Source organism: Tursiops truncatus, chromosome 5 (genome assembly GCF_011762595.2).
Source record: "Tursiops truncatus isolate mTurTru1 chromosome 5, mTurTru1.mat.Y, whole genome shotgun sequence".
Taxonomy (NCBI): Eukaryota; Metazoa; Chordata; class Mammalia; order Artiodactyla; family Delphinidae; genus Tursiops; species Tursiops truncatus.
Window position 1 is genome coordinate 43,675,057 of NC_047038.1, and position 14,926 is coordinate 43,689,982.

The following is a 14,926-nucleotide window of genomic DNA, read 5'->3' on the forward strand; positions in this document are numbered from 1 at the left end:
TCTGACATTTTCAGATGGTTTGCCATTTTCTGGATCTTTTTACCCAAAACCACTTCACTTGACTAAAGGAAAAAACAAAAACAAACTACTCCAGACTAGAGAAGCAAAAAAATTCCATTCCTTGATTTTTCAAAGGTGCCAAACATCAAGAATTCTTATGAAATTATTCCAATATGATTTATTGGGCCTTCTCAAACTCAAACCCATGGAGGCACCACAACTCATTCAATTTTGTGTTTTAATATCAGCACAATTCAACTGGGTTAAAGAAATGTTGCCTGAGAAACAGACATATGTGTGTGATTTCAAACTTAATAGAAACCAGGACTCAGCAACCTTTAGCAATGCCAAGAGATGCAAAAGAGATGATTTCCTCTCTGCAGAGACAGAGGCAAACGTGGATAAAACTGGGCCCTCTCCCAGGGCTGGATATGATACAAGACGTTCCCTGCAAGGTGTTAAGTGGTCACTAAAATAGAAGCTAATAAAACATGACCCTTTAAAGTGGATTTTGAAGTCGCAGGAAAGGTTTGTAGAATTAAAATAATAAACTGGCTGTACCCACCATCCTCCCAGCTCCATTTCAACCTCACCCGCTCCCTTAGTGCTTCCGTGCTCAGCACACCTCGAAACCTTTGCTCACGCAGCATCCTTTGCCTGGGATATCGTAGTCCTCCCTCTTCTGTTTCATCCCAAGTCTTAGGCATCCTCAAATTTTAGCTAAAGCACCATATCCTGTGGTGGTGAATCCCTTTTTCCCTCTGAGTTTTCCACTTCTCTCCTTGGTATTCTTTTTAAAAAAAAAACTTTATTGGAGTATAATTGTTTTACAATGGTGTTAGTTTTTACAAAAGCGTTAGTTTCTGCTGTGTAACAAAGTGAATCAGTTATATGTATACATATATCCCCACATCTCCTCCCTCCCGTGCCTTCCTCCCACCCTCCCCACTCCACCCCTCTAGGTGGTCACAAAGCACCGAGCTGATCTCCCTGTGCTATGTGGCTGCTTCCCACTAGCTATCTATTTTACATTTGGTAGTGTATATATGTCCATGCCACTGTCTCGCTTTGTCACAGCTTACCCTTCCCCCTCCCTGTGTCTTCAAGTCCATTCTTTTTTTTTTTTAGATTCCATATATATGTGTTAGCATACAGTATTTGTTTTTCTCTTTCTGACTTACTTCACTCTGTATGACAGACTCTAGGTCCATCCACCTCACTACAAATAACTCAGTTTCATTTCTTTTCATGACTGAGTAATATTCCATTGTATATATGTGCCACATCTTCTTTATCCATTCACTTGTCGATGGACACTTAGGTTGCTTCAATGTCTTGGCTATTGTAAAGAGAGCTGCAGTGAACATTGTGGTACATGACTCTTTTTGAATTATGGTTTTCTCATCTCCTTGGTATTCCTAAAGTGATTTTAAAATTGGATGCTGCAGTGAAAGTTCATTTATTCACTTTCTGACCTTGAACAAACGATTTATGCTCTTTACACCCCACTGTCTTCATCTGTCAAATGGGAATAGAATAGTCACAAATTCAGTGAACAGGTATTAATAACATCATGCATGCAAAGTGCTTAGCACTGACTCTGCTAAGCAGTTAATACATGTCATTGCTCCCAATACACTGTGTGTGCACAGACTGTATGGCTTACACTGCAGTACTGGAATCATTCATTTTATTGTCTTTCTATCAGTGACTGTGATTCCCTGAAGGCAGGGAACATTTCTCAATCATCTCAGTATCACAGCACATTCGTGACATAAATAGCTACTTCAGAGACATTTGGCAAATGGATGGAGGTGGACTTAGCATGTCTATTTAGACAGGCTGCCAACCCCAAACTGGTTATGTATACACGTGGGTTTCTGATACAGAGGTAAAGCCACTTTCAAAACTCAGGGCTGGAGAACCAAAACCACAAGAAGAAGAAAAAAAGGTTTTAGGGTCCCATATAGGGAATTTTCATATCTGAATATTCTAGTCCAGATAATCAAGGATCAGAGGCTAGTCATTTTAACAGATTCGTTTTGGGATTAAAGTTAATTTTGAGTTTTATAAATAAAAAAGCATCTCATCTGAGACTACTTAGTTTGAAGGGGCTGGAAGGGAAGGGAAGGGAGAAAGGAAGAAAAAGAAAGGAAGGAAGGAAGGAAGGAAGGAAGGAAGGGAGGAAGGAAGGTAGGAAGGAAGAAAGGAAGAAAGGAAGAAAGACACCATCTGCAAGTCAGCATTCCAGGGGCATTTTACAGGGAAGTAAAAATCCTTGGAAATGAGAAGCAGTAAAAGGTTCAGCTTCACATTCCACTGAAGCCCACTGGGGGCTGTGCTTCTGACCCTAGATTGTGTCTACAAGGAAAGGAACAGCGATTCTGACAGTGAATTCAATGTTGCATAGGCTGTCTGGCAGCAGGACTTAACAGCCCAACTGCACCTACCCAGGTCTGGTAAAACCACGTGGGTGCCAGCTGTTGGAATCTGACATGCTGTGTGCAGATTTTCAGAAAAATCAGAGGATTTAGGCAAGATAAGGCAGCTTCTGGGCATTCTGTGGGTTCTGGGATGGGTCTGAGCCTTGGTACCCAGTTACCAGCATGGGGCTAATGTCCCTCGTGGGTTAAACAGCTAAAAACCCTCACTTTCTACCATTATTCAATAGCTCTTTCCCTGAAGCTGCCCATCCTCTTGCAGTGAGGGGACTGTGGCTTCACCTCCCAGGATGAAACGACCCTTCTGGCCTCTGTCTGCACTCCATCACCTCCAAGAGGAGAGGTACCATCTTACCAGGAGATGAGGGTTCCAGACGTCTCCTGGACCACAGGAGCTGGAGCAGGTCCACTGCATCTTGATGCACACAACTCTGGCTTCTCTCTCACTCCCCTCTTTCTCCTCTGTCACTATTAAGAACTGACAAAAAAGGCTCAGGGACCCTCCTGGCCTTGTTGTTCCCAGGCCTCACTAGCCCTGATCTCTTCCCTGGAGTGGGCCATGGAGTCAAGAGCGTGGACCTGGAGCCACCCGGCCTGAACTTGAATCCCAGCTCTGCCACTGCGTGACCTTGGACAAGTTACTGAATCAGCCTGACCTTGGGTTTCTCATCTGCTAGGTGAGAAACCTGTGAGAACAGGGCCAGCCTCACAGGGATTCTGTAGAGAGCACATAAAATCCACCACAGAATGCTCTCACCTCTGACTATTAATTAGGCGATGAATTATTAATCACACCCTAGTTAATTTTTCTTCATAGCATTGACCACATATTATATTTGTATATTATCTGCTCCTTCACTAGAATACAAGCTCCAAGAAGGAAGGAACTGTATCTGTTTGCTCCTGGCTATATTCTCAGAACTGAGAGCAATGTGGAACACAGCGTAGGCACTTAAATATTTATTGAATGGCTGAACTTTGCACTTAAAGACCTTGATAATAGTTATTTTATTATTTTTTCATTGTTATTAGTGGTAGCTTTCTACATGGATTAAATAACATGGAACATACCTGAGTATTGACTTTGTGTTCAGTACACAGTGAATAAACGCTAGAAACAGAAAAAAGGAAGGGAGATGGAGGATGAATGGAAAGAAGGAGAGAAGGGCAGACACATTCCCAAATAACTTCTGCGTGGGAGGCAGCGAGGGCAAAGTGTGGTGAACATGAGGAGAATGGGAAGGTGGGACAGAGACACCGAAACCCTCGGCCAGGCACTCACGTGTGAGTGAGGCTTGTGGGTCTGGGAGACAAGGCCACCAGGAGAACTCGTGTTGGGTGGGAGTTGCTCCGGGCTGCACAGGAGCTGCGGGATGGCTGCATCTGGGATCTAGAGGCGTCTCCTGAGCTCTTTCCCAGGCTGGGGAATCAGGGATGTAACTCTCCACTGCCTGCTCAATAAAAGGTCCCCAGACCTTCCTGTAAAGTGAAGTGCTGGGCTTCATCCTCTTTCTCGCTCACTAGATGGCTAGAGAAGAATCGGCCTGGGGTAGCATGAGAGACACAGGCTGTGAAAGCAGACAGAACAGGGCCCAACCCACTTCTGTTGCTCCAGGGAGCCGCAGTTTAAGATAGTTAATGAGAGTGGATCCACCTGTTCTTTTTCTCTGCAAACCCCACCCCCTCCATGTCAATACACATGTGTTACATACCTAGGTGGCTGATCATAAACTAGTTACATGGGGATAATATTACTTTCCTTCCATATGACCTTGGGGATTAACTGAAATAGAAAAAAATGACACTGAGTGTCTAGCTGAGCTCCCAGGGCACAACAGTGCTCAGGAGACTCCACCAGGGATGGAGGGATGCAGAGTTAGGGCCTTGAATACAGCAAGTCCTCATTACTTGCTTACTGAAGGCAAGAACAAAGGCTGAAATCCAGACGCCACCTCACTGTATAAATCTTCCACCACTGACACAAAAAACAAGATGATTCTAAGCATTTTCACAAAGGAACTTGCAAGATGGCTGCTTCTGAGGACAGAGGGCTCAGGGGCTGTCCCTGCCCTACTCTCTCCCTTTCCAGCAAACTCGGGGCTAACTTCATTCACTGGTCTGCACTGCCCAACTTGTCCAAGATCCCAAAGATAAAAAACAGCACGGCACGATAATCTAGATGCATTTCTCTTGCCTTTGTGCCATTATTTTCTCAAATCTTTGACAACTCTATGTATTCTTTTTGTAGTTTACATTTGAATGACGCTGGTATGTACCTGGCTACTTTAATAATAGCACCTCTACAAAATTCTTCCTCACTCCGTCTCTCCTTCCCTCCGCCCCCCCCTCCCCCTCTCTCTTTCTTCCTTTCTCCCAAGTCTTTTGTTATCAGAATTTCACCCCCTCCCTCAGAGGGAACATTTTAACAGCATGGGTTTATGACTACCGTAAAGAAGAAAGTTTGAAAGGCAAAGCTGGAGCCGTGATCCCCAGCTTTATAACAAACTCCTGTCAAAACATAAACCACAGCCAGACATGAGCCATGGCGACAGAATGCAAGACCATAAAGATGATAGAGATCAGACAGGACAGGTACCTTATAGAAACAAACACCTTCCTTGCAAACAGATAGAGCGAGTGTAACACTGAAAAACACTTCCCAGAAAAAAAAATGGTCCGAAGAAATAAGGACAAAAACATAAAATTCAAATGACAGCCCAGCCCAAGGAGATAAACCCAAGGGAGACAAAGAATCCAATTTTACTAAATCAAACCGACATCTCTTCCTGACTTTAATTGACCTCAGTAAGCTGGATCCTGAACAAACATAAAATTAAGAAGTGGGGAGCATCCCGTGGAGAAATGGACCATCAGTGTATAGATGTTTGAAGTTCCACTTTCTCAGGACTTTCTTGGTTCTGTATAGAAAGGTGAAATCATCCTTTCCACTGGTGGCAACCATCATGAGGTCAGGGATTCAGTGTTCCTGAGAGTACCACATGGAAGGTTCCAGATCTGAGGTCTGGCTCCTGCAATATGTCGGAACATCAATTCAGGTTTCTATGGTGCTGTCATCGTTGGAAAGAAAGAAGCACAGGAAGAGGGAAGTGAAGCTAAAGGATGCAGCTTACCAGGATGCCAAGGAAAGCCTGATCTTCTGTTAAACTGGAAGCATTACAAATGGAGAAAGTACCACACCAATCTCTATTCACAGGAGTCTCTTAGTTACCAAGGGTGGTATATTTTGAAAAATCTCCCCATAGACTCTCTGGCTTCCGTTTGCTGGCCATTCTTGCTGACCCTTCTTCCTTCCTTTATATTTTTCTGGGTAACTCTTTCTCTTCCTTTTTTTTAATTTCTGCGGCACGCGGGCCTCTCACTGTTCTGGCCTCTCCCGCTGCGGAGCACAGGCTCTTTCTCTTCTTTAGCTCCCAACTTGAGAACTACTTCTTCTGGGACGTCCTCTCTAATTTCCATAGGCTAAGCTGGTCTGGTGTATCTCCTGCAAATTCTCTTGACAACCTACCCTTCTCTGTCATAGGATTTATCACATTATAGTTGTTCTCAAACAGACTACAACTTGAGGAGCGTGTTGAGATAAAGATTCCCAAGCCTCACCTCCAAAAGCATCTGTTTCAGCAGGACTGGCCAGGGTCTGACTTTTTTTTTTTTTTCCTAAGTTGTTTTTTTTGCGGTACGCGGGCCTCTCACTGTTGTGGCCTCTCCCGTTGCGGAGCACAGGCTCCGGACGCGCAGGCCCAGTGACCATGGCTCACGGGCCCAGCCGCTCCGCGGCATGTGGGATCTTCTCGGACCAGGGCACGAACCCGTGTCCCCTGCATCGGCAGGTGGACTCTCAACCACTGCGCCACCAGGGAAGCCCCAGGGTCTGACTTTTTAACAAGTATCCCAGGTGCTTTGGTTGTAGATAATCCCTAGATCATATTCCAAGACTAATTTATTTGAATTGTCTCTGTGTCCTTTTAGAATGTAGGTTCCATGAGAACAGAAACCATATCTGCCTAGTTTCACAGTAGGACTGATCCCAGCACTCAGTACCCAGTATACCTGTATATGTACATATGTACACACACATATAGTCATGGAGTGAATGTGACATGGAGTTCTGTTTGGTAGATTAGAGTCTGCTCTTCTTGACAGAGATGAGAATGATCACGGCATGGAGTACTGGGACGCAGCATCTCATAGCTTCCGGTTGTTATCACCAATTTCCTCCATGAGGGCTTGCCAAGAGAATGGATAGGATTCTCAGAAAGTAAAAACAAAAGCAAAAACTTTCACTTACTGGCAACTAGGTGCCAGCTGGCCACCTCTATCCTGCCGGAAACTCCACTAGGCTAACCCTGCTGGTTATTCCTGGGTGCAGACACTGATCAAGGGAACCTCATACCACCAGGCGGGAGCCTCCCCTGGTGGCACTTCTGCTGAGAGGACAGATACTTCAGTTTCCAACAACCGAGACTGTGGTGGGGCCGTGTGTCGAGATAATTCTGGGAAACAGATTTGAAAGGTGGCGTCTCTTTTCTAACATTCCCAAGCTGTTATAATTCTAAGACTCCCCACACTCCACTTAACATGTTAAAATACAGTTGAGTGCCGAGCTTCACCCAAGGTTCGTTATAGTGGGGACTCTGCATGATGAATTGGTTGGAGATGAGGGATTTGCAGTAATCCAAGAAAGTAATTCCCAGAGCCAACAGGCCGTTGTAAGCATGTGTGAATTGATAACCTGAGTGATCATTCGTGCAATTTCAGGCTGTGGTGATATGAACAATATCTCGCTAGTGGATAATACCAGTTGTCAAGCATATGTTTTATAACCCCCAGAACTCCCTCTTGTTTTTGCAAGATGCTGGTGGATATCTTTGATTTTTTTTTTTTCCTGGCTGCATAAGACTTTGGAAAGGTTTGATTCTTTTTTTTTCCTTCTTTGACCAGAGAAGTTAATAGTAGAGAAAATTTAAAAAGAAAAAAAAGTGAAGAAAGCAAATAAAAATTATGAATAACCATTTAATCAGCCCTTTAAACACCACTGAAAACAGTTTGAATTCATATTTTAATATCTGTAGCCAATGCGAGGAGAATCTTGCATACGTCAGAGGCATGCTTTCTCTGCCTGAGGGATTATGAGGGTTGGGATATGATTGTCTGCTACATCTCTTAGCCTCTGGGTGTCTCAAAGTTCTGTTAGGAAACAGACCATATCTATTCACCGCTACATCTTGAATGTCCAACAGCACTTGGCACAGTTATTAAATAATTGATGTGTTCGTTCATCACATTGGGACTTTAACAGTTGGAAGACAGGAGCTGATCAGGTAGACTGGGATTAGAAGCCAAACCAGGAAAATATGGTCCAGAAAAAGGGATGAGCCTGTGTGGAGGGGGCAGGTGAGAGGAATCAGGCAAGAAGGAAGGAAGTTCTGAGTTGGAATTAAAAGAAGGTGAATTGGATGGAGAAACCAATAGCTGCCCAAGACAGATACAAAAACACAGGCAGGGAATAAATAGGTAAGGAGCACATTCTGGAAAGAAACAGAGAACTGATATTGCCAGGCAGTGTTATAGACTCTTGAGAGTTCTTCCTTGTGGAGGAATTCCTCACTTCTCTTTGCCTCTTCATTCAATCCACCTGGGGGAAGCAGGGACTTGAGAAATCTTATTGGAGAGTTTAAAGTGTAGAAGGAGTAATTGGGCATCCCTAGCCCCACCCCTTCCTCTTCCTTTTCTTGGATACAAGCTCTACAGGGATTGTGTGTTCTGCTCAGTTTCTCCAGTGAGACATGACAAGCAATGCTGGTGACCGGGTGGGTAAGTCTACTTGTTCTTGGATTTAATATTAGGAAAGCCATTTGCCTGTAGATATAAGGCATGTTCTCCAAAGAGTGTTTGTACCAGAATTACAGAGTTTTCTACATCTGACATCTCCTTTGTCTTACTTCTCAATTGGTTTAGAACTATAAGTGTTAAAAAATGTGTCATTTATTGGAATCTCAATTCACCGGACAAATAGTTGGCAGGTAGCAAATAAATTTCAACCCAATTCAATTTTACAAATGCTTTTCACACACCTACTATGTGTACAGTCCCATGTTACCTTTCAGAGTAATTACAGCAGTAACCAAGACAAGATTTCAGGCCAGGGTACTATACAACATTCTAGTCTCAAGACAGAGGAGCAGGTCTCTGATGTCATGACAACTGATTTAATGGCAAAAGCCATTGCCTGGGTTTAGATATTCAAACTTTAGCTGACCTGAGCTTCTGCAGTCCCAAGTGCATCTTGAAACATGAGCTCCTTGAAAGCAAGAACTCTGCGTTAGTCTTCGTCTTGGTCCCCATGTCTAGAACACGGCTTAGCATAGAGCATCATAATGGCATGGTTGACTAGATGGCTGCACGGATGAGTGCTGCTGGATATGGAAAGATGTGTGTTGGGAAGGAGGTAATCAATCACCTCCACCTCAAGTGATCATAACGGCAAGCCAGAGAGCATTTGAGCTCTCCTAACAATTACACTCCAAAATAAATCATGGAAATTTAGAATATGTTTTCAAAAATACTATTGTGGGGACCTTTCCTAGACAAATAACCATGTTTCAACAGTATAGGTGAAGATGCTTTGAAATAAAGATGACAGCTGATAGGTAAGTGGATAACAAATCTATACAAAGAGCTCCTGCCTCTTCCTTCCAAAGACTTTCCTTCCTTGAGTCTTTTCTTTGGGTCAGACAGTCAGGAATAATCAGTGGAACAATGATAGCTGCTTTTTTGATGGGGAAGGCTACTTTGATTTTCTAAATGACTGAGTCAGGTACCAGTTGGAGAACCAACAGCGAATGCTTCTTGAAATTCAGAGAAACCACAGACTGGATTATATACTTCAAGGGGAATAAATTAAAGAGAATAACAAAAACTATAAATGTCTGGCACACAGGAGGCCTTCGATATCTCTTGGTTGAATGACATAAATGAAGTAGACACATGCTTAGAAAAAGAAAGCCCAGACAGGTACAAACCACAAACCACTGAGATGAGGCAGTGGTTCAGGTTACAGGCAATAGCTTTGGTACAATTTCCCCTCCACACCCAAAGTCCCTTGAGTCCTCAGGAGGCCTTGGGGATTAAAGACAAGGTGTCAAGAAGAACAACAGCTGTTGGCTAACTTCAGATGGCAGTTTTAATTGAACACTTTAGAGTTCAGCAGACAAGTTATTAAGGGTTTTGAGCCTTGGGACAGATCTGGATTTAAATATTTCCCAGCTTTAAATTTCTATGACAGTTTTTGGTAACAGCCCAGTAGTGCTTAATTTTCTCTGTTAATATTCGTATCAAACCATTGAGGAACTAAGAAGGAACTTTATGGATCTGGTGTGGGGTGAAAGCATGAGTTAGTTAATGGGGAAAACATTCAAATCTCTATGTGCAAAAAGAGTCATTCATATAATTTTTGAGACTCAATCAAAACCTCTACAAAAACAATGTCATAAAAAAGCTATTGTCCCAGGTCTGTGATCTTGTGTAATGGTCTAAATTCTGATGTAACGGTCTAAATTCTGAAGTCCATCAGATTTAACACAATCTACCAATGTCCCATTTCACCATGTTTATTTTTCTGTACCTACCTCTGGACACTTTTAACCAAAGATTACCTCAAAGATTATCACTGTTGCATGCCAAAGGCAAACCTATGACTAGGATGTAAGTTCCAAGAGGGAGGACCTTTGTCTTTTTGTTCATTTCTGTTTCTCCGGCACCCAGCCTACTTCCTGGCACAGAGCAGGGACTCAATAAATATCTGTTGAATAAATAAATAAATGCTGACTGCTATGAATTTAGCAAAAATAACACTCGTGGAGAGTAACTGGAGGAAAGCAAGGGGGAAAAAACATGCCAAATAATAAAAAGGACAAAATGTTCTGCAAAGAAATGCCATTTTATTACTTTAAACATGCTTTTTAAAATCAATGGCTATCAAGTGCTACCAATTTAAGTAATACTTGGAGATACTTGAATAGATCAGTATGGCTACATTTATAATTATCATGTGGCATATATGCCTAGAAGTGGCTTAAAGTACTTGATATATATATATATTTTATGAACATTTAACACCCCCATCCCCTCTACCATCACCAGACCTTCCTTTGTTCACTTGTGAAGCAAACTGTTTTTGGTCCCATGGAGAAAAGAATTTCATACTAAATCAAATTACCATGATCCCAAATTTGAGGTGTTCTAATATAAGAGATTATATTGCAGCTGGTTATGTGAAAGTAGTAAAAAACTTCCACTGTTGTTATCCACACCCTTTCCGCCAGTTTTAGCTTCACAAAGGTACCAATACTACTGCTACCAAGAATGATGTTAATAGCTAACTAAATTTAAGTTCTTATCACGTGCCAGTCATTGGATTAAGTTTTTTTAAAAAACTGTACTATCTCCTCTAATACTCTCAATGACTTTACACAGTAGACACTGCTATTATCCCAATGTTATAGATAAAGGAACCAAAGCTCAGACAGATAGAGTTCATGTATCTAGAACGTGTGACTCCAAAATCAATCAATCAATAATACATCTTGTGCCATCTCTTTTATTGTGTAGGACACTTATGTGTCCCTCACATTTTTATTTAATTTTATGCACAAATGAATTCCGCAACACACCCAGCACGGGGTCATCCACATAATAGATGAACAATGAAAATTTTGCTAGATCGATGCCATCATGTGAATAAAGCCTACAAAAGTGCAATTGGCTATTTTAAAAATATTAAATAATTTATTTCTTTGGATAGCATCTCAAAGAGAATACAACAGTATCTGCTGGGGATGGTTTAAATCTACAGGGACCTTAAAGATCATCTAGTTTAACCATGCGCCAAAAGTATCTGCCAAGTTCAACAGTCTTTGAAATCCTTCAATGGCTCCCTCCAGCTGTCTTCAAGGTGAAGTCCAGACTCTTTACTATGGCTTTCAAGGATCTTTCATGACGTCGTCCCTGCTTATCTCTTTGATCTCGTTTCTTACTACTTCCCCGCATCTCTGTTTCTCCTCAGCCTCTCCCGCCTCTCTCCTGTCCCTACCATCCAGCCCATGTCACAAAAAGGCACACAGTCTTGGCTCTAACAGAACTTTTTACTGCTCCTCTAAATCTGACAACTCTCGCTTGCCTCTGCACTTTAGTTCATGAGATTCCATCTGTTTGGAATACCATTACCTTCCTCTGGTTAATTACTTCTTTAAAAACCACCTCCAGGACATTTGGAGAACGTGTCTTTTAGCAATGCTTCTGCCGTTTCTTCTACTCTCCAGTAATAGAGCACATCTCACATTGGACTGAACAGTTTACTTGGTCCCCACCTGATCATAAGCTCTTTGAAGAAGAGCTACAACTGTTTCACTGCTGTATCCCCACATTACCAGGGACGGGGCAGACTGGATATGCACTTGGTGAATGAATGAGTTAGAATGAATGAGTTAGACCCAGCAGCCAGGATTTCCGACGCTCACTGAGCTCTCATCCATGAATATGTCAGCTTATCAACTGGGGAAAACACAAAAGCAATAAAGTCTTTGTGCGGTAGTTTTCTGAATCCTGGGCATGGTTTCACATGGGAAACAGTCTGAGCTGCCCTGAAAACTCACAGAAGCTTAACCACAGTCCCGAAGCCTACTCATTTCTACGGCTTCTTTTAGCCACAGGAAGCCCTTCTTTTTTTTTTTTTTGGCGGCACGCGGGCCTCTCACTGTTGTGGCCTCTCCCGTTGCAGAGCACAGGCTCCGGACGCGCAGGCTCAGTGGCTATGGCTCACGGGCCCAGCCGCTCCGCGGCATGTGGGAATCTTCCCAGACCGGGACACGAATCCGTGTCCCATGCATCGGCAGGCGGACTCTCAACCACTGCGCCACCAGGGAAGCCCAAGGAAGCCCTTCTTGATCTGCGTATGCAGTTTCACCTGTGATAGCATACCCTGTTGTAAAGAATGTCGAAAGCTTCTTAGGGAGGCACGTTCTTCCCACTTCTGACAGCATCTCCATGGAACTCTTGTTCCCTTCTGCTCTGTCCTGGGGTCACAAAATGGCCCAGTTGGAAGGAGCTGTGGAGACCATCTTGCCCAACACCCTCATTCTGCTATAGGTTGATATAGGACAGGGAACTGAAATCCTGAGTCGCCACAAGATAGTAGTCAGAACTCTGCATATTTGAACCAAGATTTTGTGCAGTATCTTAAATTATTGATAGCACAACCATATGAGGTTGCAGCTCTTATTAACCCATTTGTACAAATGAGGGAGGTAAGGCTTAAAGATGCTAAGTGCCTTGTCCAAAGTCCCACACTGGCTAGAACATCTAATGCTCTCTCCCCAGCCACAACTCCAAACTTCTGCATTCCAATCAGAATACACATCAGTTATCGGACCACCCAGAGAATGTGAGATTTAACCTTCACTACCAATCTAAGCCCCTGGGCTTCATTTGCCCGCATCTCATTCTTTCTCTCACTGTTTTGCAGTAGCACAATGTCAGATGTCACTGAACTTATTCTCAATGCACTGCTTTGGGAGACATATTATAAAGCCTAAAGTATGAAATTGGTCAGGAGTGAGTAGCATATGTTGACAACTTTGAAAAGACCTTATTCTGAAATCCTACTAGCTCTGTGCTCCAATCCAGTGCTTGGCACCTAGCCAGATTCTCTGGGAAAAATCAAGCAAGTACAATTTATACCCTTTTCCAGTGGCCAACTCTGGGCAAAATTTCATTTTATTGCAAATCATCACAAACATCTTTCCATTTACTAGCTGTGTGACCTTGGACAATCTGTTTTTCCTCACTGTGCCTCGGTTTCCTCGTCTATAAAATGGGAATGATAATAGTCCTCTATCTTGAGTGTAGTGAGTTTTAGATGAGGTCCTCAGAAGAGAGACTCTCAGTGAAGGTCAGCTAACTGTGTATTTAACACACAAGAGCCTCAGTAGAATACCTTTCTTGCCCTCTACTCTGAAGGGATGCCAACGACCAGCTGAAAACGCTGCAGAAAGCAGATCTGTTTGGATGGCCATAAAGGGAGAGCTGGATTTACAGACAAGATTCTCCAAGAACTGTGAGGAGATTGAGCACAGAGAGCTGCCTGCTAGCTGTATTAAAGGCTGCTGCCACTATTTAAAGAAACCTGGGGAGGCTCTGTGAAAAAATACCCACTCTTCTCAATGTCTCCTTCCCCGATGGCTGCATATTCATAGTCAGGGCTTCTTGGCAGTGAGACGAACTCCATAAGTCAGGTTGGGAGTCCAGTGGCTAAAGGATTATTTCCTTCAGGGTCATGCCCACCCCACCATAATTCCACGTTCCATTTGCTACTTTATGTTTTTAAAGCTCCTGGAGAGTAAATAATCATTGAGAGGACCAGAAGCGAATGTGGAAGTTATTGGTGTGGTCCATATCACTGGGGCAGTGTGCTTCTGTTCTCCTCCAGCTTGGTAGAAAATGGGTGATGAATGTTAAAAACATTAGACTCATCCATCCAGTACATCCTTCTACACAAACGACTACTCCACTAGGCGCTCCCTGGGACCTTCCTCTACCTTCCGAAAAGGAGAAAAGAAAAACTAACGTTCATCACTATCATCGTCTATCATCATCGCCCTTGTTATCATCATCATGATTATTTCTAGCTGCTATTTATTATATATCAAGTCCTTTACATTAATCGTCTCCATTTTATTGATGGAGAAATCAAGGCTCAGAAAGATTAGATGATTTGCTCAAGTTCACACAGATACTAAGTGACAGAGTTAGGATTCCTAGTGTGGTAGGCAGACTCCAAGATGGCCCCCAACTATCCTCGCCTTCTGCTTTCCATACCTTTGTGTAATCCTGTGCCCTTGAGTGTGGGCTGGATTTAGTGACTTTCTTCTGGCTCTCAGTGAAGGTCAGCTAACTGTGTATTTAACACACATGAGCCTCAGCTAACAGAATGTGGCAGAGGTGATGGGATACCACTTCTGAGATTGGGTTACAGAAGGACTGTGGCTTTCATCATGGCTGCCCTGTATTGCCTGCTCACCCCCGAGGGAAGCCAGTTGCCATGTGTGAACTGCACTATGGGAGGATGTTTATGGTTTGCAGACACCAAGGACCTATATCTGCTAACAGTCATGAGAGTGAACTTGGAAGCAGATTCCCCAGTTGAGTGTTGAGATAAATGCAGCCCCAGCTGACATCATGACTAAAGCTCTGTGAGAAAAACCGATACAGGGGCATCCAACAAAACACACTCAGATTCCTAAACTACAGAGACTGTGGGATGATAAATGTTTGCTCTTTAAACTGCTATGTTTTGGGCTAATGTGTTACACAGCAATATTTAACTGATACACCATCTTAGTTTGGTTGACTCCATAGCTTAAGCGTTGAACTCTTTCTCTGTGTCACAGTGTCCTTCGGACACCTGTACT

The 14,926-nt window shown here is 43.1% G+C and overlaps 1 protein-coding gene across 10 annotated transcripts in view; it reads right to left on the reverse strand.

The window, feature by feature from the left end:
• The window catches only part of LDB2 (LIM domain binding 2), a 381,671-nt gene that overhangs the window by 91,677 nt on the left and 275,068 nt on the right, over positions 1-14,926 (reverse strand). The window lies entirely within an intron of this gene.